Source organism: Xyrauchen texanus, chromosome 29 (genome assembly GCF_025860055.1).
Source record: "Xyrauchen texanus isolate HMW12.3.18 chromosome 29, RBS_HiC_50CHRs, whole genome shotgun sequence".
Classification (NCBI taxonomy): Eukaryota; Metazoa; Chordata; class Actinopteri; order Cypriniformes; family Catostomidae; genus Xyrauchen; species Xyrauchen texanus.
Window position 1 is genome coordinate 41,451,506 of NC_068304.1, and position 27,744 is coordinate 41,479,249.

Sequence of the window (27,744 nt, forward strand, 5' to 3'; positions counted from 1 at the left end):
ATGAGGAGTTCCGATGAGGTAAAGTGCATTAGTGAGTACGGCTGATGTGACAGAACAGCATCAAACCCATCACAATTACCCACGTGTTGAACTGTGGATGGCAATATTCTGATTGTTTAAGGAAAACAAATAAATATCCAGCAAATTTGGCTATTTTAACAACAACAAACATGACAAAAAGCTGTTGTGTAGTTTTTTGCACTCCAAACAATGCCAATAAACCCAAAACTGGTTTTGGTATTGCCCACCAACTGACAGAAATATAAGCCCAAAGAAGAGCTGTGCGGGTGCAAGTTGTTGAGCCATAAAGCAGTTTCTCAGCCGTGCCAGGCCGTCCCAAGACAGACGTTTACATTTATGACTATTATGAGGTGGCTGTGGCTCAGGTGGTACAGCGGGTCGGCCACTAATAGCAGCATTGGCGGTTCGATTCGCGGCCCACACGACTCCACATGCCGAAGAGTCCTTGGGCAAGACACTGAACCCCAAGTTGCTCCTAATGGCAGACTTGCACCTTACATGCAGCTCTGCCGTCATTGGTGTGTGTGAATGTGTGTGTGAATGAGATGCAGAGTAAAGAGCTTTGAATACTGCTAAGGTTAAAAAGCGCTATATAAGTGCAGAATATTTACCATGACTGTCACGTGCAAAAAACTACTTTTCATCATATATTTTTGGTTGTTAAAATAGCTAAATTTGTTGGGTATTTCTCCCCTTTTTCCTCATAAGAATGTCTGAGTAACCATGGTAACAAGGCTTTGCTTCCCCCACGCTAAACCACACCCTCGCATTGCCGACTGTATCTATGGTCAGGTCACATGACCTCAGGTAAAGGTTGATCCTGAGTTAACCTCCTGACCTGCTCGAGACAGCTCCAATTATTCAGCCAGCAGCTCTCACACACTCCTAGTTTCAGATGATCCGATTTACCCGAAATGTGGAGGACTTGCTACTATTAATACCCTTTACTAATGCGCATTTTGGCACAATCATGGTACAGTGCCGGGATTAGATGTATTATCACATGCTGATTTAAAAAAATAGCACAATTAGCATAAATTATATTTGCCCATGTCACCCATTCATCGCTATCAAAGTTAAGCTGCAATCGTTTACTTCCACATTCCAAATCCTGGAGGTGTGAAAAGGGTTCATGATTGTCATATTTATACACCACAGTATCTAAAAGGTACATCAAAACATAAGAGATTGAGACAGTCAGATATAATGATACTTAGAAAGAACGACAGACACATACTGGGAAAGACAGGGAGACAAACTGACAAAAAGAACGACAGACAAACAACCATAATGGCAGACAGAATGACAGAAAGAATGACAGATAGACAGACAGATACAGACAGACAGAAAGAATGACAGATAGACAGACAGACAGAAAGAACGACAGACAGACAGAATGACAGAAAAATGACAGACAAAAAGAACGACAGACAGACAGACAGAAAAAGAGAAAGAAAGAAGGAACGACAGACAGACAGACAGAACTACAGACAGAGAGACAGAAACAGACAGATAGAAAGACAGACAGATAGGCCAATAGAACCACAGATAGACAGACAGAAAGAACGACAGATAGAGAGACAGAAAGACAGACAGACAGAAAGAATGAAAGACAGAGAGAGAGACAGAAAGACAGATAGAAAAACAAGAGACAGACAGACAGAAAAAGTGACAGAAAGAAGGTATGAGAGACAGACAGAATGACAAAGAATGACAGACAGGGAGACAGAAAGAAAGAACGAGAGACAGACAGACAGAAACATAGTTATATAGAAAGACAGACAGACAGATAGGCCGATAGAACTACAGACAGAGAGACAGAAAGACATATAGAAAGAACGAGAGACAGACAGACAGAATGACAGACAGAGAGACATAGAAAGAAAGAGAGACTGACAGACAGACAGAATGACAGAAAGAGAGACAGAAAACATATAGAAAGAATGAGACAGACAGACAGAATGACAGACAGACAGAATGACAGACAGAGAGACAGAAAACATATAGAAAGAACGACAGACAGAGAGAAAGAAAGACAGATAGAAATAACGAGAGACAGACAGAAACAGTTAGACAGAAAGAAATGTGAAATTTGGCAATATTGTATTGTTCACAGTCATGCCAGTAAAGCAACTTTCAATTGAATTGATAGAAAGACAGACAGACAGATAGGCCGAAAGAACGACAGATAGACAGACAGAAAGAATGACAAGCAGACAGACAAAAACCTCCAAAATAATAATTGATATGCCTTGTTGATTACATTGATGCTGATTTGGTTTAAATCATTTGGGTGTGTGTGTGTGTGTGTGTGTGTGTGTGTGTGTATCCTTGTGCTGGTATTTTACCACTCCATACACATTCCTGTGATTGGGAGAATCCTCGAACCTCAAAGAGAACTTCCCAATGGACGTGCTTCACTGGACACACATGTGAAATATGCTTAAACATACCAGTGTTCATGTACACATGTGAGTGTCTGTATTCAGAACTGCTGCGGGAGTTGAAAGAGGACATGGCAGTTTGCAGACTCTTCAGCAAACAATGTGTCTCAGTGAGGACATTTATCACAGGACGCGTCTCACTACAGCATACGCAAGTTCCTGTGCCTTCAGCTCAGAGCCTCTGAGGAATAAACACTGCTGCTGCTCCCCTTCAATTTCACACTAGATAAAGAGAACGCCGGGGTACGCCACTTTAGAAGAACTGACTGAGAATCAATCGCACTCACTTATAGCTTATTTGCACACACTGCTTTGGTTGTTAAAGCACCTGATTCACTAAAGGTATCATGCAAATCATGTAACAACATCTACAGTATGACGCCAAAAAACACGCAGGCGAATACCACTGTATAATTCATCCTTTAAAGACACGCTAACTTCAGAAGACGTTGTTTGCTGTTATACGAAGGGTCATTTGTGAACAGGACCCATTGGGAAATAACAGTAAATCAGTTCTGGCAAATTCCCAGAATGAGAAGTTGTAACATTCCTGGAAAAGGTCCACTTCCTTGGAAAAACGTGCATGTTTTCAAGTCAGTTTGCTTCTGAAGTGAATTGATCTCATTTTAACAATACGAAGATCCATTTACTGGAAAATAAGACACAAATACTGAGTTAGAAACTGATTTTTTTGTGAACTGGAGCTTTGAGATTGATTATGCAATCAATTTGATTGGATAAATGGGGTTTGTAGAGAGCCATGTGACCCATGCACTGTAATTGAAACTATGGAACAGGTTCTACATGACAGCTGAGGAGAAAGAGAGAGAGAGAGTGATCCATCACTTCAGCTGCTCACTTTATCTATTGCAGCAGTAACCTGCTTGTCACATGCAATCGTGCAACTTTAATCTTCTGCGGGCCGGAGATGGACGTGACCCTCATGATGGACGTGATCCTCTAGACCTGCAGAAAATGTGTTGCCTGTATGTGCACGAGTCCTTCAAGTGTGCGATTTAGATTATCTGAAGTGTGCAAACCAGCCTTAATGAGAAGTCATATCAACCTGACCCATGAGTCTACACGATTTATTAGGACGCATAAGCCTGGAGAACACCTAAAACAGTGTGTCTGTAGGTGTGTGTGTGTTTGTGTGCATTAAAAGAATGTTCCAGGTTTATGCTCCATCAACAGCATGCGTGGTGCACAAAACCTTTTGGCCCCCTCAGTGTGTAAATCAATAGAAGTCTATGGGGAAAGACATTCCTAAGGGTTACAATGCAGAAATATGGGAGGGGTCCTGGGTAGCTCAGTGGTAAAAGATGCTGGCTACCTTCCCTGATTCACTAGTTCGCTAGTTTGAATCCAGGGCGTGCTGAGTGACTCCAGTCAGGTCTCCTTAGCAACCAAATTGGGCTGGTTGCTAGGGAGGGTAGAGTCACATGGGGTAACCTCCTCATGGTTGCTATAATGTGGTTCTCGCTCTCGGTGGGGCGTGTGGTGATTTGTGCAGAGAATAGCATGAAGTCTCCACATGTGCTATGTCTCCATGGTAACACGTTCAACAAGTCACGAGGACTTAGAGCGCATTGGGAATTGGGTGTGCCAAACATAATTGTTACCAACATAATTATTGTGTTGGATTTTTCGCTGTGTAAACTGTCTTTGGTATCCTTGAACATGTCATGCAAATGTTTCAGGATTTATCAGATTTAAACAGTCATGACAGGACATTCTGTCTTATTTATGTGTGTTTTTTAAGGTAGTTTTTGACCAATACAACTAATAAAAACAGCTAGGACATGTGGCTGTACTTTCAAAACAATGTGTATCTTAATGTATACACTGATGCAATGCCTTATGCTGTCGATCAGACTCAACACACACACACACACACACACACACACACACACACACACACACACACACACACACTCTCTCTCTCTCTCTCTCTCTCTCTCACACACACACACACACACACACACACACACACTCACACACGTAGTGTTTCCATGTTTTATGGGGACTTTCCATAGACATAATGGTTTTTATACTGTACAAACTTTATATTCTATCCCCTAAACCTAACCCTACCCCTAAACCTAACCCTCACAGAAAACTTTCTGCATTTTTACATTTTCAAAAAACATAATTTAGTATGATTTATAAGCTGTTTTTCCTCATGGGGACCGACAAAATGTCCCCACAAGGTCAAACATTTCGGGTTTTACTATCCTTATGGGGACATTTGGTCCCCACAAAGTGATAAATACACACTCACTCACACACACACACACACACACACACACACACACACACACACACACACACACACACACACACACACACTCACACACACACACACACACACACACACACACACACACACACACACACACTCACACACACACTCTCTCTCTCTCTCTCTCTCACACACACACACACACACACACACACACACACACACACACTCTCTATTTCACACACACACACACACACACACACACACACACACACACACTCTCTCTCTCACACACACACACGCGCACACACACACACACACACACACACACACACACACACACACACACACACACACACACACATTAGGAAAATGTGTGTTCCATTGAAACACTTAGTCAATGGGGTCAATTTTTGGAGGTTTAAAATGATAAATGTGAAGCTTATAATTTTAAGCATTACATTAATTCTTCTGTTAAACTCATGGGTTATTTGAACTGTAAAGTTGTTTAAATCATCATTTTTATGGTTGGATTAGGGTTTACAGCGATAGGTCGTCATGGCAACGAAGTTGTAAAATGGTATCTTCACACAGATGCGGTCAGTGAGTGATTTAATGACAGTAAAATCATGTTAACACACATATTGTTTATACTTTTGAAACAGTATTTGAATGTTTACAGATTAAACCCCATTGACTTGCATTGGAAGTGTCTCACTGGAACACACATTTGGGCTTTTTCTTTAAAAAAAAGAGTGACAAGACTAAATACACTTTTGCTGTAATCATCATTATGCCACAAATGCTGCCGATTGATCTTAACTTGAGTGAACCCAGAATATTTGTACAAAGGAACTAAAATAACGTATAAAGTCAAAGAGGCCGATGACGGTTTACTGCTAAAATAAAAGATACCACAGCAAGACTGTCAGTATAAACTTTATATAGATGGCAATAAATGCAAAAACCTCAATCTGATTTAAAGCCCCAGACTGAATAAAACTCATTTGGTTAAATAAATGTTATTAGTGTACAGCATTAATAACTTAGAAACAATAGAGCAAGAGAAAGAGAGAGAGTTACACCGCCCCGGGGTGTGCGGGCCGTTCTTTAAGTGCGCAGTTAGTGGTCATTGATTTTACACCAGAATAAAACCATCTATTGTAATGAAGACATAAAGGCTTGTGTGCGCTCGACACAGAGAAGCAAATTATCCTTCATTACTGAAACTCTTCCGGATGAAAATGACCGCTGGCCCTTTACTGCTGGAATACACTGCAGAAAATACCCCGAATAATGCGACTTTAAATCACATTTAAGGATGTATGTACAGAAATAACCCAGTCCTGCATTGTCCAAATGATCACAGTGAAATGTATTCAACGTCATGTGATATCTATTTAGAGATTTGGGAGATTAAAACATCACTTTGATGCTCTGATCAGATCAGCCGCATTAAGATTTTCAGATGAAACATCCACGGACAAAGAGATCGATGTCTGCCTTTCATCCGTAATGCCACTGGGATCAATCTGAGAGAATAAGTCATGAATGGATGGCAAGATGAAGCCAAGTCTAAATAATGAAGCCTCTCATCTGAGTGCATAGACAAAACACATTTAGCTTGACAGGAAGTGATATAAACAAACATTCAGCTTTTCCGTTTGACTTCTATAATAGCAAAGCTTCCCACGAAATTCCCAAACAATCCTATGGGAGTCATGTGGAATATTCTTTGTTTGGAAGCAAGGGATATTTAACCATCTGGACACAGGAAATATTTCTGCCTATTCATTTATTCAGAATAAATATGAAGAATTCAGTCGAAATTAATTAGGAGAATTAACTTTTAAAACTTAATAAACAAAAGAGTTTGGTGAATGGTTGAATGGCATTTATTGAAAACATTTTTATATGCAGGATTTGTAAGCATATTTAAATAAATCCAAATAAAAAATAAAAAATGTAATCGTACTTTTATAAGGAATAAATACGGTAAATAAATAAATCCATATTTTCAACAAAACATATATGGCCCTTCAGCCAAAATAAATAAAAATATTAATACAAATAATAATAATAATATTTTGGTTGTACAAAAGAGTTAACATGACGAATACCACAAAAAATGTACTTTTGATTTGTGATTTAGAAATGTACGAAAAATCTTAAATGGAAAAAGTGCAAAATCATTTTGTGTCAGAACATTTATTTCTTACATTTTTTTCTCCAAATCCCAGAACTTCATTTTTTTTTACAGGTTTAAATGAAAATGTAAAGTCTCAGACTGTCTATGTAAATATGAATAGTTTTCAGAAGATCAAACATTTATCAGAATGGCTCAGAATTTGTAACTCTAAATTGAAAAACGAACTGAAGCCCTCCAAACAAGCCCAAAGCCCGTAGATAAGAAAGTCGTGAATGATACTGCTGCTCTTCACTGGGACGCCTACAGTACAGCTCCTTTTAAAGATTTACTGGAGAATTAATGGCATCATCCTGCTGTCTACATTTAAAAAGACTGGGACTGTACTCGGCTTTCCAGCACAGACAACTTGATCTATCTTCCCTGGGTTCAGTAGACTAATACAAAAACAGCTGAAAATCAGTTGTGACAAATTAATGTTTTCTTTGCTTTCAACAACCCCCCCTGTTGAGAGACGAGTCTGCCATCTCAGTGTCTCAAAGACGAGTCTGACGTTGAATAATGCAGAAGGACTGTGGGGAAAATGTCCTACTGAAGAGAATCAGCACAAATCTTTAAAAGCGGACAGATGCACTGAAGAAGATTAAACAGGAATACTGGCTCTTTAAAGTTTTATACGGGACGGCAGATCCTTTGGGAAGGCAGAAGAGAGGAAATCGTGTCAGGAAGAGAGGAAATTGCTTTGTGCCAGAATAATAATAACATAACGAAATAAAAAATAAATAAGAATAATAAAACACTGTCTGAGAGCTTGATGTGGATATGTGAATTGTAGGATATGCATACAGTATGATTCCATGAAAGAGATTTTCGGGTTCTCTGTCTCGTCAAAATGGTGATAATGGACAGAAGCCTCTCTAAAGAAGACCAAACGACGAAATGGCATTCGTAATGCATTTAACAGGAACATTTTAACCTTAGAGGTTACCAAAGCGCTTTACACTGTGTCTCATTCACACACACACACACACACACACACACACACACACACACACACACACACACACACACACACACACACACACATGTTGTGTTTCCATGTTTTATGGGGACTTTCCATAGACATAATGGTTTTTATACTGTACAAACTTTATATTCTATCCCCTAAACCTAACCCTACCCCTAAACCTAACCCTCACAGAAAACTTTCTGCATTTTTACATTTTCAAAAACATAATTTAGTATGATTTATAAGCTGTTTTCCTCATGGGGACCGACAAAATGTCCCCACAAGGTCAAACATTTCGGCTTTTACTATCCTTATGGGGACATTTGGCACCCACAAAGTGATAAATACACGCTCACACACACACACACACACACACACACACACACACACACACACACACACACACACACACACACACACACACACACACACACACACTCATACACCAATGATGGCAGAGTTGCATGTAAGGCACTAATCTGCCACTGGGAGCAACTTGGGGTTCAGTGTCTTGCCCACGGACACTTCGGCATGTGGAGTCATGTGGGCCGGGAATCGAACCGTCAACCCTGTGATTAGTGGCCGACCCGCTCTACCACCTGAGATGCTTTCCATTGGTAGAAAAGTACAAGATCCTTAATAAAGACACTTTGTGTCTTTGCGAGAGAGAATCTCACATCTGGCACTGAATGGGCTCAAAGACTCTGCCAATCAGCAGCTGGCCCTCAGATGACACCTGCCGACACAAACTCACGCTCTCACAGTGGAGGATGAGATGGGAAGAAATTCCAGAGGTGGAAAAGACTACATAAAGTTGGCTCATTTCAGTTGCTCTGCTCCACAGATTTCTGCGTACACTGTAAATACTAATAGTAATCTCAAATTATAAGAAATTGTTTACTCAACGTAATCTTACATTTTCATTAGTCTTACTAGTTTTAATTAAGTTATCATTACTCTCGAAATCCTTAAGTTGACATTAATAAAATCAACAGTAGAGCGGGTCGGCCACTAATCACAAGGTTGGTGGTTTGATTCCCGGCCCACATGACTCCACATGCCGAAGTGTCCTTTGGCAAGACTCTGAACCCCAAGTTGCTCCCAATGGCAGACTAGCACCTTACATGCAGATCTGCCATCATTGGTGTGTGTGTGTGGGTGAATGAGACACAGTGTAAAGCGCTTTGGTAACCTCTCAGGTTATAAAAAGCGCTATATAAGTGCAGACCATTTACCATTTAGAGTACTACTAACTCAAAATTATCAAGTACAAGTGTGGAATACCCATAAACCCTTGCACTTGAAAATGAGTGGAGTCCAGTGTGCCATATGAGTGGAGTCCAGTGTGCCATATGAGTAGAGTTCAGTGTGCCATATGAGTGGAGTCCATTGTGCCATATGAGTGGAGTTCAGTGTGCCATATGAGTAGAGTCCAGTGTGCCATATGAGTGGAGTTCAGTGTGCCATATGAGTAGAGTTCAGTGTGCCATATGAGTAGAGTTCAGTGTGCCATATGAGTAGAGTTCAGTGTGCCATATGAGTGGAGTCCAGTGTGCCATATGAGTGGAGTCCAGTGTGCCATATGAGTAGAGTCCAGTGTGCCATATGAGCAGAGTCCAGTGTGCCATATGAGGGGAGTCCAGTGTGCCATATGAGGGGAGTCCAGTGTGCCATATGAGCGGAGTCCAGTGTGCCATATGAGCGGAGTTCAGTGTGCCATATGAGCAGAGTCCAGTGTGCCATATGAGTAGAGTTCTGTGTGCCATATGAGGGGAGTCCAGTGTGCCATATGAGTAGAGTTCAGTGTGCCATATGAGTGGAGTCCAGTGTGCCATATGAGTAGAGTCCAGTGTGCCATATGAGGGGAGTCCAGTGTGCCATATGAGTAGAGTCCAGTGTGCCATATGAGGGGAGTCCAGTGTGCCATATGAGTAGAGTCCAGTGTGCCATATGAGGGGAGTCCAGTGTGCCATATGAGGGGAGTTCAGTGTGCCATATGAGTAGAGTTCAGTGTGCCATATGAGTAGAGTTCAGTGTGCCATATGAGTGGAGTTCTGTGTGCCATATGAGTGGAGTTCAGTGTGCCATATGAGTGGAGTTCAGTGTGCCATATGAGTAGAGTTCAGTGTGCCATATGAGTGGAGTTCTGTGTGCCATATGAGTGGAGTTCAGTGTGCCATATGAGTAGAGTTCTGTGTGCCATATGAGTAGAGTTCAGTGTGCCATATGAGTAGAGTTCAGTGTGCCATATGAGTAGAGTTCTGTGTGCCATATGAGTAGAGTTCAGTGTGCCATATGAGTAGAGTTCTGTGTGCCATATGAGTAGAGTTCTGTGTGCCATATGAGTAGAGTTCAGTGTGCCATATGAGTGGAGTTCAGTGTGCCATATGAGTGGAGTTCTGTGTGCCATATGAGTAGAGTTCAGTGTGCCATATGAGTAGAGTTCTGTGTGCCATATGAGTAGAGTTCAGTGTGCCATATGAGTAGAGTTCAGTGTGCCATATGATAGAGTTCTGTGTGCCATATGAGTAGAGTTCTGTGTGCCATATGAGTAGAGTTCAGTGTGCCATATGAGTAGAGTTCAGTGTGCCATATGAGTAGAGTTCTGTGTGCCATATGAGTAGAGTTCAGTGTGCCATATGAGTAGAGTTCTGTGTGCCATATGAGTAGAGTCCAGTGTGCCATATGAGTGGAGTTCAGTGTGCCATATGAGTAGAGTCCATTGTGCCATATGAGTGGAGTTCAGTGTGCCATATGAGTGGAGTTCAGTGTGCCATATGAGTGGAGTTCTGTGTGCCATATGAGTAGAGTCCAGTGTGCCATATGAGTAGAGTCCAGTGTGCCATATGAGTAGAGTTCTGTGTGCCATATGAGTAGAGTTCTGTGTGCCATATGAGTAGAGTCCAGTGTGCCATATGAGTAGAGTTCAGTGTGCCATATGAGTAGAGTTCTGTGTGCCATATGAGTAGAGTTCTGTGTGCCATATGAGTAGAGTCCAGTGTGCCATATGAGTAGAGTTCTGTGTGCCATATGAGTAGAGTCCAGTGTGCCATATGAGTAGAGTTCAGTGTGCCATATGAGTAGAGTTCTGTGTGCCATATGAGTAGAGTCCAGTGTGCCATATGAGTAGAGTTCTGTGTGCCATATGAGTAGAGTTCAGTGTGCCATATGAGTAGAGTTCAGTGTGCCATATGAGTAGAGTTCAGTGTGCCATATGAGTAGAGTTCTGTGTGCCATATGAGTAGAGTCCAGTGTGCCATATGAGTAGAGTTCTGTGTGCCATATGAGTAGAGTCCAGTGTGCCATATGAGTAGAGTTCTGTGTGCCATATGAGTAGAGTTCAGTGTGCCATATGAGTAGAGTTCTGTGTGCCATATGAGTAGAGTTCTGTGTGCCATATGAGTAGAGTCCAGTGTGCCATATGAGTAGAGTTCTGTGTGCCATATGAGTAGAGTCCAGTGTGCCATATGAGTAGAGTTCAGTGTGCCATATGAGTAGAGTTCTGTGTGCCATATGAGTAGAGTCCAGTGTGCCATATGAGTAGAGTTCTGTGTGCCATATGAGTAGAGTTCAGTGTGCCATATGAGTAGAGTCCAGTGTGCCATATGAGTAGAGTTCTGTGTGCCATATGAGTAGAGTCCAGTGTGCCATATGAGTAGAGTTCAGTGTGCCATATGAGTAGAGTTCTGTGTGCCATATGAGTAGAGTCCAGTGTGCCATATGAGTAGAGTTCAGTGTGCCATATGAGTAGAGTTCAGTGTGCCATATGAGTAGAGTCCAGTGTGCCATATGAGTAGAGTTCAGTGTGCCATATGAGTAGAGTTCAGTGTGCCATATGAGTAGAGTTCAGTGTGCCATATGAGTAGAGTCCAGTGTGCCATATGAGTAGAGTTCAGTGTGCCATATGAGTAGAGTTCAGTGTGCCATATGAGTAGAGTCCAGTGTGCCATATGAGTAGAGTTCAGTGTGCCATATGAGTAGAGTCCAGTGTGCCATATGAGTAGAGTCCAGTGTGCCATATGAGGGGAGTCCAGTGTGCCATATGAGTGGAGTCCAGTGTGCCATATGAGTAGAGTCCAGTGTGCCATATGAGTAGAGTTCAGTGTGCCATATGAGTAGAGTTCAGTGTGCCATATGAGTGGAGTCCAGTGTGCCATATGAGTAGAGTCCAGTGTGCCATATGAGTAGAGTTCAGTGTGCCATATGAGTAGAGTCCAGTGTGCCATATGAGTGGAGTCCAGTGTGCCATATGAGTGGAGTTCAGTGTGCCATATGAGCAGAGTCCAGTGTGCCATATGAGTAGAGTTCTGTGTGCCATATGAGGGGAGTCCAGTGTGCCATATGAGTGGAGTCCAGTGTGCCATATGAGTAGAGTCCAGTGTGCCATATGAGTGGAGTCCAGTGTGCCATATGAGGAGAGTCCATGTGTGCCATATGAGTAGAGTTCAGTGTGCCATATGAGTAGAGTTCTGTGTGCCATATGAGTGGAGTCCAGTGTGCCATATGAGTAGAGTTCTGTGTGCCATATGAGTAGAGTTCAGTGTGCCATATGAGTGGAGTTCAGTGTGCCATATGAGTAGAGTTCAGTGTGCCATATGAGTGGAGTTCAGTGTGCCATATGAGTAGAGTTCAGTGTGCCATATGAGTAGAGTTCTGTGTGCCATATGAGTAGAGTCCAGTGTGCCATATGAGTAGAGTTCTGTGTGCCATATGAGTAGAGTTCAGTGTGCCATATGAGTAGAGTTCAGTGTGCCATATGGCTAACTTAGAGTCTAGTCATAATGTCCCTTATACTGTATAACTTTAATCAATTAAAGAAAAACAATAACACTTTAATCATAGATGAGTTAAGCTTAATTGTAACTAGTTAACGCTATTTAAAAAAAATAGTTCAGTTTACTTGAGCCAAATAAGAGTTAGAAAACTTACAGGCTTAGAGAAAGCATGAAAGCATGCAAATCGATTGCCTGGAAAAATGTCTATACTAGGTCAACTCATCGGACGAGGTGTACAGACTCTTTATGTGTTGAAACTAGACAAATCTTGTTTAAATTAATTTAGACCAGAGGGTTAGTTGAGCAGAGAGTGACCGATAAACACAAACACACTCACAGCCAAAAATGAACAGTAGTCTAGACACTGTTGGCGAGGATGATTTAAATTATGAAACATGTGGCTTGGCAAACAGCTTTTTATTGTAGTTCAATTACAGATTGAGCGACTCTGTTGAGAAAAAAAGTACTTAACTACACTACAAGCTACTAAGAAAAAGGAGCAAACCCCATTGCTACTTAAGAGGGGCATATCCTGTATTTTTAAATAGGGGCGACAGGGGCTAGTTGGCACACTTTTTATCCTAGGAAATATTTCTCAAGGCAGGTTTATTTTTGAAAGTCAATTTATTTATAGGCATTCACATTAAGCTTTTTTGTGACAACTTGCCCCAATAGCTGGGCATGTCAACCGCCAACACAAAATCTACACCTCTGATTAAATTGACACCCATATGGCCAATTAAACTAAATTAAACAGTAAAACAATAAACATGGAAAAGATAACATATAAATATATATAACCTGCTAATACATTTTTTGATATTTCATTTAAATGATTGTGCACATTTGTGCACAAATACTATGACATTAAAACAGTGATGTAGTGTTTGGTCAAACAACACAGCTTCTCATTGGAAAAGCAGCATAATACTGTCAGTGTGCCCGTAAAGGCAGCTGGTACAGTATACATCACACACAATTATACAACCCTCCCGAAAGCTGTAAATGCAATGATTAAATAGACCACTTTAGGATAAAATGATAGTAACATGTTAACGGCTCAATAAACACGGTCATATAATCTTTATAATCTCCCTGTTGTCTTGTAAATCAACGACCGCAGGTGTTCATATGTGTGCAAGACTTTAAAAAGCTTTGAACAAATCATCAGAATGCCTCGGCAGGGCTGTCAACCCACAAATCCAAATGTGGCTACAATTGCAGAGCTTCTGTTCCCCACGACAAACAGATGCGGCTGCTCTGGGCAAATAAACAGTAAACACTTGTCAATGTTGGGGAACCATGCAGCACATTGTCAACGAGTGTCCGCTAACTTGTTTCAGTGGAGGACTCGAGGCTCTACACCTGGCTGAACAAGATGCTGTTCTGTGGCTGGGCACGTGTTCCAGTGCTGGCTCAGCGGTTGAGGCTCTAGGTTACTGACCAGAAGGTCGGGGTTCAAGCCCCAGCACCACCAAGAAGCCACTGTTGGGCCCTATCTGCTCCAGCTGTATCATGGCTGACTCTGCGCTCTGAACCTAGCTTAGCTTTGTTCAAACTGTATAATGTGGCACAGCTGCCCATTTGTCTTGGCAAAATGCCTCCAGGTCATGCAAAGTCTTTGGTCATCTTGCATGAACCGCAGGTTTGAGATCTCCCCAGAGTGGCTCGATGATATTAAGGTCAGGAGACTGTGATGGCCTCTCCAGAAGCTTCATCTTTTTCTGCTGTAACCACTGGAGGGTCAACTTAGACTTGCGTTTAGGGTCATTGTCATGCTGGAAAGTCCAAGAGCGTGACATGCGCAGCTTTCATGCAGAAGAATGCAAATTGTCTGCCAGTATTTTCTGATAACATGCTGCATTCATCTTGCCATCAATTTTCACAAGATTCCCCGTGCCTTTAGAGCTCACGCCCCCCCCCCAAAAAAACATCAGTGAGCCACCACCATGCCTCACAGTGGGAATGGTATTTAAAGCTCTATTTTGGTCTCGTCACTCCAAATTACAGTGTGCCAGAAGCGGTGAGGCGTGTCAAGGTGTTGTCGGGCATACTGTAACCTGACTTTTTTGTGGCATTGGCGCATATAAAGGCTTCTTTCTGGCAGCTCGAGCATACAGCTCATTTTTGTTCAAGTATCATCATATTGTGCTCCTGGAAACAACCACACCGTCTTTCCAGAGCAGCATGTGTTTCTCCTGAGGTTATCTGTGGGTTTTCTTTGCATCCTGAACAATCCTTCTGGCAGTTGTGGCTGAAATCTTTCTTGGTCTACCTGACCTTGAGTTGGTATCAAGAGATCCCTGAATTTTCCATTTCTTAATAAGGGATTGAACAGTACTGACTGGCATTTTCAAGGCTTTGGATATATCCTTTTCCATCTTTATAAAGTTGCATTAACTTGTAATGCAATCTGTCTTTTCTCCTCCCTGTGCAAACAAACTCATTGACTATTTATACACAGAAACTAATTGCAATTTAAAAAGCCACAGGTGTGGGAAATGAACCTTTAATTGCCATTTAAACCAGTGTGTGTCACCTTGTGTGTCTGTAACAAGGCCAAACATTCAAGGGTATGTAAACTTTTGATCAGGGCCTTTTGGGTGATTTCTGTTATCATTATGATTTAAAAAGGAGCCAAATAACTATGTGATAATAAATGGCTTCATAGAACAAACATTTACTTTTATGATACTTTTCTTGTCTTTTTTTAAAAACTAAAACGTTTAACAGCCCCCATTGGCCTTCTATGTAAATGAAAGAACAGCGAGTGTGTTGTGCTAAACATCAATGATAAGGGATTGGAATAAGAAATGATGACTAGAATTTGAAATTTTGGTATTTTTCTGCTATTTGAGCTGATAACACATATTACATTTTTGGACCTAGAAACGTTTCCTCAAAGAGAAGTGTGAAATGTGATAATGAATGGAAGTGTGAAATAACTGGGGACAGATCGACAGTATGTGATGATTTGGACTTTCTTGGTCTTTAAAAGCTTTAAATGAGTTAAGATGTCGACCATCAGTGCTTTTGGCGAGTTAACTGCTCCACTGTAATCTAGCTCACTTATAAATCACCCATTCGCTGTGAAGCTTAAACCGTTATTCAAATAAACGGTTCAATCATGCTGCGATATAAGAACATAGTTCTTGTAATTGGAATTCTTCCCTTATTCCAGGGGATGTGCGAGTCACATTTATCATCCTAATTGGAGACCTGCTGCAAAGCTCATTCTCCTGAACGATGTGTTATTCAGCTTTCTGAGAATGAAGACCTACTGTACCTGAACTGAGCTGCATGGACACATAGGCTTTGTTTACACTGAATGTTTTGAGTGACTATTCAAACTGCAAGATATATGTGGCCAGATCAGATGTTTTTGGTACAGTCACAGTACAGTCGCTTTTGCTATCACATCCACATTCGTTGTCATGTTAACGCAGCAAACTTGCATATATTCAACATGCCTGAGATTTTCGCGATGGATGCTTTACCATTGATTATGCTTTTCATGAGGGCAGTATCGAAATATGAACATTTTTCACAGACAACGGTTTAAAAATGAGAGAGGTGGCAAATCTGATGTTTGTTGCTGTTAGTGTTGTTGCTGCCTATTTTAGCGATACAGTGTCCTGTATTTAATCAGAGAGCGAAACATCCCGTATTGAAGGCTGTGTCGCATATTAAATCATAAAAAGGTCAGATCTGTGATGAAATACTCAAAATGCTCAAGCGTCCCATATTTGCATGACATTCAATACTATATAGATTTGTGGTTTCTCACAACTGGTATGGGTTACTGCACCTTAGCGCATATCTTTGGGTAAGTTATGCCAATTTCGACATTATTATAAGAGGTTTGCAGTGCTTTGCGTGCCCTGTAACATATAAATGACATATGGGTGTGTTTGATTCAGAAGTGATGATCTCTATGCCCTGTTTACCTTCCACTGTGATGGTTTTGTAGGGCTGAAATGTGTAATAAAGCAGACTGAACTCACTTAAGTATTTTTATTAAAAATTCTGTTTGTAATGATCCTACTGCTTGACCATCATTACTGTATTAAATTCGAAGTGGCCTGTGGAAGCATTAATTATGCCATTAGGAGCCCAGTATGTTTTCTCGTCGCAAAACCTGATGTATAACATACGTCGCACACAGCAAATTGATCTGACTATTCAGACTGAGATGCATCAAGAAAAATCTGATTTCAATCAAATTCCAAACCACTGTGACTAGGAGGAGGGCGTGGCCGGGCCGTGAGGGTATGTGCTTGGCACTGAGTTGGACAATCAGCAGAGGAGGGATAAAGGGGAGCCGGAGATGTCAGTTCAAGAGAGAGAGCGAGACACCTAAGCTGTGTGTGTCATCCTTGCCCATCTTGTGAACCCGTTACATTTGTACCGAAACCCAAGAGGGAGGAGGGCCCTTGCTGCTGAAGGAGGGTCGTGATGCCGAGGAGGTATGGTCCGGTGGTACTGGAGCGGTTTGCTAGAAAGCATAGGAGCCTGCTGCCATCCTCCAGGGGGCAGAGGAGACCACTGCCATCTGCCGGGAGGTAGAGCTGGCTGAGGACCAGTCGACAGCGTGCTCTGTGACCGGCGAGCCAAGTTCTCTCTCTCTCTCTCTCTCTCTCTCTCAGAAACTCAGGAGGTGGGGAGGACCAGCGGCTGGTGGAATGGCAGGAAGGGCAGCATCCAGAGATAGGCGGGGGGTTAAGCCAGTCTGGATGGTGCTCTGGCCTGTATCAGGCAGAGGAGAAGTGTGCCAAGGAGGAGGGTGTGGCCTAGTCATGAGGGTGCGTGCCTGGCACTGAGTTGGACAATCAGTGGGATAGGGATAAAGGGGAGCCAGAGACACCAGTTCGAGAGAGAGAGAGAGAGAGATATGCACAAGCTGTGTGTGAGTGTGTTTGTTTTGCTGTAAGGCATTCTTTATGTTTTGTTTAAGTTAATTTGTGTTATTAAAAGTTTACGTTGACTGCACCAGTCCTGGCTCCTCCTTGCCCATCTTGTGAACCCGTTACAAACACCTAGGAATGTGGTTTGTACGAGGCTTGTAAAAATTGGATTAAATGTGTTTTTGTCCTGTTCAGACTACAAAAACCTAAACGGATTTGAGAAACTGCATCCAAAAAATCAGATTGTTTCTGTATGTGTGAACATGGCATAGACTCGTGCTGGGGATTTGAGGATTCGAGAAGGCAGTGCATATTTTCTATGCTTTTTAAACTTCCATTTTGCTTTTCTGTCAAGGCATAGAGATGTAGTCGTGAGCAGGAAACATTCAGCTATATTCATCGATTTGTCTGAAGGACGAGCAGAGATTCCACGTCTTCGAGGTTCATTTCTGCCAGGGTCACTCTGAAAATCATGTTATTGAAACAAGCTGACTCTTAGACAGGCATCTGTGAAGTCTGTCTCATGCCAGCATGGCGATAGAGTTTCAGAACAATGTGGTACAGAGATGAGTTGGACTCCTCTTGGCTGTGTAGCGTGTAAAGCTAACGTGATGATATATTCCTCTCACATACTCATTTGAAGTACAGTGATTTCCCTCACAAGGTTAAGCTAAACATCACAAGACTACTCTACATTTATGCAAAAACTGGCTGAAAATCGAATCAAAGTTTACATTATCATTTGGAATAACACAAATGGACATTTTATTTGTGGCGATATTGCCAAGTTTAATTATTAAACCACAAAAGCATGTGATTTAAAAAATAAATATGGAGTGTATATAGTGTGTTTGCACATTGCACAAGCTATTAAAGGAAGTAAAAATATAACTATCAAAAGATAAAGTTTTTTAAATGTTTTAAATATAAACCATCCAAACGAACCGATTCACTTAAATGATGTTGGTTATGCCCTAAAGGAGAGAGAAAGGATGGTGCAGCTACATGTGTTTAATCACTGTCTCTAGGGCTGGACTGGTAATCTGGCATACCGCGTATTTTCCCGCTGGACCGACGCACTTTGGGGACAATCAGGGGTGGAATGGCCATCGTGAGAACCGAGCAGGTCGGTGGGTCGGCCGCGAAACATGCTGAATTGGCCGCGATAAGCTAAAATGAGCCGTCGCATTTAGCAGAACGGACCACAAAACAACACCGCGACGCCCGCATGCTCAACAACATTTGGCCCCCCTCCACAACATGGTGCAGTGATTTGCTGAAGGGGGCAGCGATTTGCAGAAAAGGACAGTGACAACCCCCCCAACAACTGAAAGGACAGCGGCACCCCCTCCCCTAACAACTTTTGGGCTAGTTGCTATGTAAAAGCCCAGGCCGATTTCTCTTCCCAGTCCAGCCCGGACAGTCTCCGTTTCAATATTACAGAAAGCAATGCAGTGTTTTGTTACACCATACCGAGTGAAAATACTTTGTTTTGTGAAAATAGAGAACGATCCAAGAATGATTTGCTCACAGAAACCTGACTGGGATGAATGTTTTGTATGTGTTGCATGCTCTTCAGACACAAGAACAGGATGTAAATAAATGTATGGCCTTTTATCAGGAAACACAATAGTGCTCGCAGCTACAACAACACGCTGCAGTGCACATCATACCGTTTCACATCCCCACAGGACTCCAGATGCTCAATATGCACATCCGCTTAAGTGCTGAAGTATGAGCTGTCTCATTCCCGGTGCTGAGAGGAAATCCGCTAAAGATATACAGTATAATCTATACTCACTTTGCATGAGAGAGAAAAGAGGTCAACTTCCTTGCATTCTGGACACTTGTACTCTTAGCAAAGTCTATCTCTATAGGGATAATTCAACCATCATCATTTGCTCACCCTTACGTTGACTGCAATCACCTTAGCATTAGTATTGCAGTTATAATAAGACTTCAAGATTATTAAAAGAAGATGAGGGACATATGTTCACTTGTTCGGGTGCACATTGACAGAATAATACTGACACACTTCAGCTTCACCGATGACAGCTCTTCAACGTGTTTTCAAAATTACAAAGCATCTTTTTCAGACTAATCGTCTCTCTCCTGCATCGTACACGCCGGCGAGCGAGCGCCGTCTTGGCAGACGCTATTTGTCATGAGTGCAGCCTTCATAAAGCCTCTTTCACAGCATCTCTCCCTCAGTCCCTATTTTTTCCTCATTCTCAGTCAGCATTATGCAGAATACAAGGGATTCCAGTCCATCTTATCAAGCATGCACAGTAACATTTTCCAAGTTCTAGTTTCTTGATTTCTCATCCTGAAAATGTGTAAAAAATGTAAACGTAAATGTGAGTCTGGTTCTTAACCACGGCTAATTCTTTACTTCCAAACTGGCATGTTTTACTAACTGATTTGACGTTAGCACGTTAGCAGATGAGGTGAAGAGAATCGCCTAGAGCTAAGTTAACACAAACATACAAAGTGCACGTTCAAACCCAAACACATTAGTAATGTAAAACAGGTAATCAGTTGTGAATGCAAACACAAGGCTGGTAAACAGCACCACGCTCCATCTGTATGCATTAACGCTGGTGCGAGCGCCCGCGCTAATGGATGCTCAGCACGCTGAGACAGCAACAACACGAACACCATGAGCAGATGCTTCCATGAAAACCCGCCTTAAGGTCCTGAGAACACATCTCTGAATCATTTTCTCTCTTATACAGTGAGTGCAAACACTCGTCCTTGCAACAACAAAAAACTGACTTTAGCAAAATATCAGCCACGGTTCACAAAGATAAGACTCAGAGCGAAAAGAAACAAAGTCATTGAGTGAATCATCCAAACTTTTAACGATAACTCCTTTTAAATCGGAACCTGCTAAAAGAGAGCGAGAAAGCAGCTTAAACCAGCCTAAGATGGTTTGCTGGTCTTAGCTGGTTTATGATGGTCTCAGCCTGGCCAAGCTAATAAAAACAAGTTCACAAAACCCCTCTAAAACCAGCCAACCAGTATCAAAAATTTACAATTAGACACAGGTTTAAAGACCAGTATATACATTTGCATTTGACCACATACATGACCACATGCATTTTTGCCACCGCCCTCCCTTAATTTACGACCCTGCAGCCAACAGACCAGCTAAGACTATTAAACCATTTAAAGCTGGTTTCAACTATTTTTATCAGTGGAAATGCTAGCATCTCATCACTAGCATCACTCTCAACCCCGTCCTTCACCCCAATCTCAGTCATGCTCTCTATTACTGGCTGAACTCTATATTCATTCACACAGGGCCGAGCTGGCAAAACAAATAACACTGTGTGCATGTAAGAGGAAATTTCCCTCCGCATCCAGTTTTTCCATTAGGACTGGCCTCAGATTCAAATCAGGCTCTTTTCCCCTACCGCCTGCAGACACACACGGCTCTCCGTCTTCGAGCCCAGAGCTGACCGAGGAGCTGAGAGAAGACAGAATCCATCCATGCATCCTCACAAGACAAGAGCCGTCAGTTCGCTGTTATACTGCTAACATGCAAATTACCCAAGCGGGTATGTCATGCAGAATAACTGCCACTCACGGTGCACAAACTCATATCTGAATGGCTTTAATAAAGTGACAGTGTCGTATGAATCACCGGGGTCTATTCATAAAGTATAACGGGACCATCAGACAAGTAGAAGAGGTAGAAAAGGGTGAGCTCATGCGTGTCCACCCCGGCAGTTATGTCCAGACCGAAGCCATCCAGTAATGTGATACGGAGGTGACCTCCAGCGTGGAGCAGCATAAGAGGACAAAGATTAAAAGGGTATTAAACACCCACTCGTGGCCCTCTCGCTCATATCTCACAGAAATGGATCACCTGGGTGGAGGGGCGAGCAATTGGCCATAAACAAGAACGAGCATCTCTCAGTTTTCTGCTTGTGTCGATATTGTCAGCCTCCAGCTTGCAACAATGCTATCGAAGGTTTAAAGGGCTTATTTCTGTCCTAAATTCTGCACATTCAAATGTTAATTCCACGCGACCTTTAAGTGTCAGTTTGTTTGTTTGGAGACTCAAATCGCATCCATATACTGCATTATATGCACTGTAGCTTTAAATACTTTACATTTACATTTATGCATTTGGCAGATGCTTTTATCCAAAGTGACTTACAGAGCACTTATTACAGGGACAATCCCCCCGGAGCAACCTGGAGTTAAGTGTCTTACTCAAGGACACAATGGTGGTGACTGTGGGGATCAAACCAGCAACCTTCTGAGTACCAATGTATTATACAGAGCACTTATTACAGGGACAATCCCCCCGGAGCAACCTGGAGTTAAGTGCCTTACTCAAGGACACAATGGTGGTGACTGTGGGGATCAAACCAGCAACCTTCTGAGTACCAATGTATTATACAGAGCACTTATTACAGGGACAATCCCCCCGGAGCAACCTGGAGTTAAGTGCCTTACTCAAGGACACAATGGTGGTGACTGTGGGGATCAAACCAGCAACCTTCTGAGTACCAATGTATTATACAGAGCACTTATTACAGGGACAATCCCCCCGGAGCAACCTGGAGTTAAGTGTCTTACTCAAGGACACAATGGTGGTGACTGTGGGGATCAAACCAGCAACCTTCTGAGTACCAATGTATTATACAGAGCACTTATTACAGGGACAATCCCCCCGGAGCAACCTGGAGTTAAGTGCCTTACTCAAGGACACAATGGTGGTGACTGTGGGGATCAAACCAGCAACCTCCTGATTACCAGTTATGTGCTTTAGCCCACTACGCCACCACCAATCCATTTTAAATACATTCACTGCATTTCTATATTCACTTTTATTCAATTTCCTTATTTAGAAATGTATTGGAATTCAAGGTGCAAAATAATCGCTGTCATCATACATAACAGTGATCATGATTTATTTTTGGGGGTGAGTTATGACTTTAAGGAATAAAAGGGTTTCTGTTCTCCTGTAGAATTGATGCAGAATGAATCAATACTCCTTCACGTCCACTCAAGGCTAGGCAAAGTCTTAGCAAACTTTAAAATGTTCCACATTTTGAAATGTATTTGAAGTCTCATTTAGTCAGTCAGTCCTCATCCATCTCTGGTGAAGGTCAGCCGCCTCTTTATCTTTTTTATCAGTCTCGTGTGAGAATCAAGCTGCTGCACAGTGGGATGGATCACGGGTGGGACGCGAGCGGAAATTGGTCAAGAGTAAATCAACAAGCGTTCTCGTCCACCAGCTGTAAAACCCACCGCACAAACACACTGAAAGAGACTCGATAACTAACTGTGATCAATGAGATCAAACAGAGATCAAGTATATCAGTACAGCAACCTTGAAACTTACAATTGCCCGAAGACTCCATCCTGAGACTGCTTGGTCTGGGGTACTGGAGCATAACACGTCAAGGCAAAGTTGCCGTGTATTTTAGATATCCAATATCTCAGCATCATGGCTGGATTGGTAATCTGGCATACCAGGCATTGTCCCGGTGGTCCGAGGCACTTTTGGGCCGAGCAGCGTCGGGAGAACCGGGCCGGCCGTGATAAGCTGAAATGAGCCGCCGCGTTATGCAGAACGGGCCACAACATGGCACAGTGATATGCTGGAGGGGGCAGCGATTTGCAGAAGCTTTACCTATTGCACACCAATGCAATATTATCACAGCTTTAAATGCAGCCAATGTTCTAACAAACATCGACGTCCAGAAATCCACTAGCACTGTCCTGATTTCTCATATTAGGTGTCATGAACAGGTTCAAAATTCAGGATGGAAAATAATCTCCAACTTTGTGTGATGATGGAAGTATTGGGCTGTAGGTGGGACAGGTGTCTGGAATGACAGGCCTCTGGTCCATCTCCGTAAAATACCGTTGATCTATTCTGATTCGGTCCGCATGCCCCGTCTTTCTTTCCATCTTAGCGGGCACTGTGAGAGGCGCTCCATGATGCCACACAGAGACTGGAAATCCCACATGAAGTGAATCTAATACATGGACATAAGCATCCTGACGTTCCACTGTCGGCACTCTAATCTTCAAAGGCTCGAGCTGCAGGAGCACATGATCATCCGAGCCGGTCGTTCTCCAACGGGCTTTTCGCATATAGATACTCTAGTCTCTGCTAACCTACTTCCAGGAAAGGCAGGTTTGTGTAACGCAAGGGTCTTCAGAGAGCCGCACTGGAACACTGGGGTCGAAAATAGATCTTATTCACAGCAGCACCATCTTTTGAGAGGTTACCATTTCTTCAATGGCACGGTATGAAGCTCCTAGATCCCATCTGACTTTCCACAACTCTTGTTGTCTGTTGTTTTTTGTCTACTGAATCTTCTTGGAAAGATTGTCCATGGAACAATCCCAAAAACAGTGACACTGTGTATTTATCCCTCACAGTCTCATTGTCATTCCCGTCAAAAATCAAAGATGGCGCTGCTGTGAATTAGGTCTATAGTGATTTGATAGTGATAGTGAGCTGATTAATGAAAGGGGAAACATGGTGAAACAGCTGTCCAATCAGCTCGCTCAAATTATTTGGTAACACTTTACAATAAGGTTGTTTTAACATTAGTTAACGCATTAATTTAACAGAAATTTCAATAAATAACACTTTTATAGCACGTATTAATATTACACAATATTATAATTATTATTATAACTATAATAACTTTCTAAATTATACAAATATAAAAAAATTAATCAATAATATAATAATTATATTTATTTATTTATTTATTGTTTTAGATTCATATTTTAGTATTATTCATTAGAGATATTCTTATTCATTATAAGAATGGAAGATACAGCTCTGGAAAAAATTTAGAGACCACTGAAAAAAGATCAGTTTCTCTGGATTTACTCTTTATAAGTGTGTGTTTGAGTGATCGGGGATGATCTGGAGGTGCTTCAGCAAGGCTGGAATCCTTATACTGGACTCACGGTCATGAGCATTGCACACTCTGTTTGTAGCAGATGACAGTAAACAGAGTGCAACTGCATGTTGTAAAAAATACATCTCCATCAAAATAAATCTCAGTCAAAATAAAATCTCCGTCAAAATAAAAGCTCATTCAAAATAAAAGCTCCATTAAAATAAAACCTCAGTCAAAATAAATCTCAGTCAAAATAAAACCTCATTCAAAATAAAAGCTCTGTCAAAATAAAAGCTCAGTCAAAATAAAAGCTCATTCAAAATAAAAGCTCCGTCAAAATAAAAGCTCATTCAAAATAAAAGCTCAGTCAAAATAAAAGCTCCGTCAAAATAAAAGCTCATTCAAAATAAAAGCTCATTCAAAATAAAAGCTCTGTCAAAATAAAAGCTCTGTCAAAATAAAAGCTCATTCAAAATAAAAGCTCATTCAAAATAAAAGCTCATTCAAAATAAATCTCAGTCAAAATAAAAGCTCAGTCAAAATAAAAGCTCTGTCAAAATAAAAGCTCAGTCAAAATAAAAGCACATTCAAAATAAAAGCTCATTCAAAATAAATCTGTCAAAATAAAAGCTCCGTCAAAATAAAAGCTCATTCAAAATAAATCTCAGTCAAAATAAAACCTCATTCAAAATAAAAGCTCATTCAAAATAAAAGCTCATTCAAAATAAATCCCAGTCAAAATAAAAGCTCAGTCAAAATAAAAGCTCATTCAAAATAAAAGCTCTGTCAAAATAAAAGCTAATTCAAAATAAATCTCAGTCAAAATAAAAGCTCATTCAAAATAAAAGCTCCGTCAAAATAAAAGCTCAGTCAAAATAAAAGCTCATTCAAAATAAAAGCTCCGTCAAAATAAAAGCTCAGTCAAAATAAAAGCTCCGTCAAAATAAATCTCATTCAAAATAAAAGCTACATTTATAGGAAAAAAGTATTACAGAAATATATCACTACTGTAAAGTTATGCAATATTCATTGTAATACTACTACTATTAGTAATAATAATACATCAGTAGTAATTATACTTTACTTAATCAGTATCTAACATCTGTGATGATGTTATGCAGCACATTATCTGACAAAATATCACTCCAATGTTTTTATTTTGGATTGTGCTGTTCTGTGTATATGCACTTCATGTGATAAACAATAATGCAATATTATGTTAATTATAATTTTTTTTTTCCTTTGATTACAGTTTCATTAAACTCATTTATTTAAACACCATTTTGATGATAATATTGAAATAAACTCAGTATCGGCGAGTACCAAAAATGAAGTATTGGTACTTCCCTATTTATGAACATTGATTCAAATAATTTCTATAAATACTGCATCAACTTATGAAGTGTGACTAAATCTTTATATTCAAATTATTTACATTGCATATAATTGGATAACTTCTCCTTACAAGTAAGGTTTTTGTATTGAATAGAGATTATACTCTAGATGGAGCTCTAATTTACTGCCTTGCTTTTCCACAGCATAACTGACACAATAAAATATCTTTAAACCACAACATGAATACCAAAAACAGCCAAATCTAATGTTATCCGTGTGCATTCAAAGGTCAGAATAAACAGCATACATTCTGAAAACTAGTTCTACATGAGTTCCAGAACACATCTGTTGAGGCTCTCATGTGCTTTCAGAGTCGCACTGTCATCATGTTAAATTGGGCATGTGTAGGTCACTTATGGCCAAGTATGTCTGTCACAAGCATTATACATTGCAGATGCTTCAAGTGATTGAAACTGATTGGTGCTAAGATGATGTAAGCCACACTTAAAAAGCAGGGTCAGCTGAGGTCATATATTCATGACAGGTTCTCGTGTCAGAGGTCACCTGCGCTTCCTCTCACTGGGCCTCCTGGGAAAATTCCTGTATGTGTGCAGTTGTCCAGCTCTGCCATTTATGGCCTTCCACATCTCTCTCTCTCTCTCTCTCTCTCTCTCTCTCTGCTGGGTCAACAATTTCAGGAGCATGACATGGCAAACCGGTGGCATGACGGAGGTCACGTGACTGTGGTGTTTGGCTTTAAAGGGTTATTTCACCCAAAAATGACAATTCTGTCATCATTTACTCACTCAAGGAGATGCTATGGAGATGTAAGACATGTTAGAAACCCAAACATTTTGGGTTTCATGGAAGAAAGAACGTCATGGAACAACATAAGTGAATGATCACATCATTTTAATTTTGGCATGGACTGTGCCTATAAAGCAATCTAAGATGACTGAAAGAGTTTTGAGTCGTGATTGACATGGTTAAATTTGCAGTCAATCTATAAGCAAGGATCGATGGGTGGGTCACGGCCCAAAAAACTCAGGTCTGTTATGATTCAGTCATGGACAGCAGGGAAAGACTATGGCAAATGCAAACGATTAAATGCAACTATTCATATAATCATGCACGGTTAAGATAGCAACAAAAACATACTTATAAGAACTTTAAAAAAGAGGAAAATGCTCCCATACCTTTTATTGCTAACGTCAAAGGCTGTGCATATCATTAACTCTATACAGTATTTGACACAAATATATATATATATAAATTAGGTAGATACCATCATACACAGGTTGCATGACATCCCTTCAAGTCCAATGTCAAATCTGAATCCTCAAATAAATGTCAGAGTTTGTGTATTGGTTTATATCTTTGTGACTAGTGGAGTCAAACAGTCGTTTCTGCAGAATGAGACGCTCCAGTTATTTGATGTGGAAGATCTCAGTGTCCGTATCTTTTACTGTAAATCTCTGAGGTATCTCTAACACGACTGACAATGTAAGGTCATCAGAAGTCCAGCCAGACTCTCAATTGATGGGGTTATATTTAGATCCCAGCTCAGACACAGGGTCAAAGATGGCTCACTTTATGGGCTAAACACTAAAGCCTTTGCATGGAGCAATGGTTCTCAAGCCAACATGTCTAAAGTTGCTGCAGAGATCAGGTTGTATCAATGGGTAACAATGCCCGGTTAAATCACAATGAACTCAAAGGCTTCTGAACAAACAACAGGGTCAGGGCTGACAGTAGAGGACGGATGATATGGATCAAATTATGGTATTGGTACAAATTATATGAAATCAAAATGATCGTCCTTAATCAAACCAGCACTACAACAGTCTGAGATATTGAGAAGCCTATAATTGACTTAAGTGTTCTTGGGGAACACAAGGACTTTTTCAGGAGAACAGCACCATGTGGAAACACTGGATGATCACCTTTTGGTAATGATCATGAAAGTGCTTTAAAAACAGCTGGT

General features: G+C 41.1%; 1 protein-coding gene and 1 long non-coding RNA gene across 3 annotated transcripts in view; one reads left to right on the forward strand and one right to left on the reverse strand.

Moving 5' to 3' along the window:
- The window catches only part of LOC127622782 (uncharacterized), a 157,349-nt gene that overhangs the window by 64,539 nt on the left and 65,066 nt on the right, over window positions 1-27,744 (forward strand). The window lies entirely within an intron of this gene.
- Window positions 1-27,744, reverse strand: part of LOC127622763 (tetraspanin-9-like) — a 130,428-nt gene that overhangs the window by 50,238 nt on the left and 52,446 nt on the right. The window lies entirely within an intron of this gene.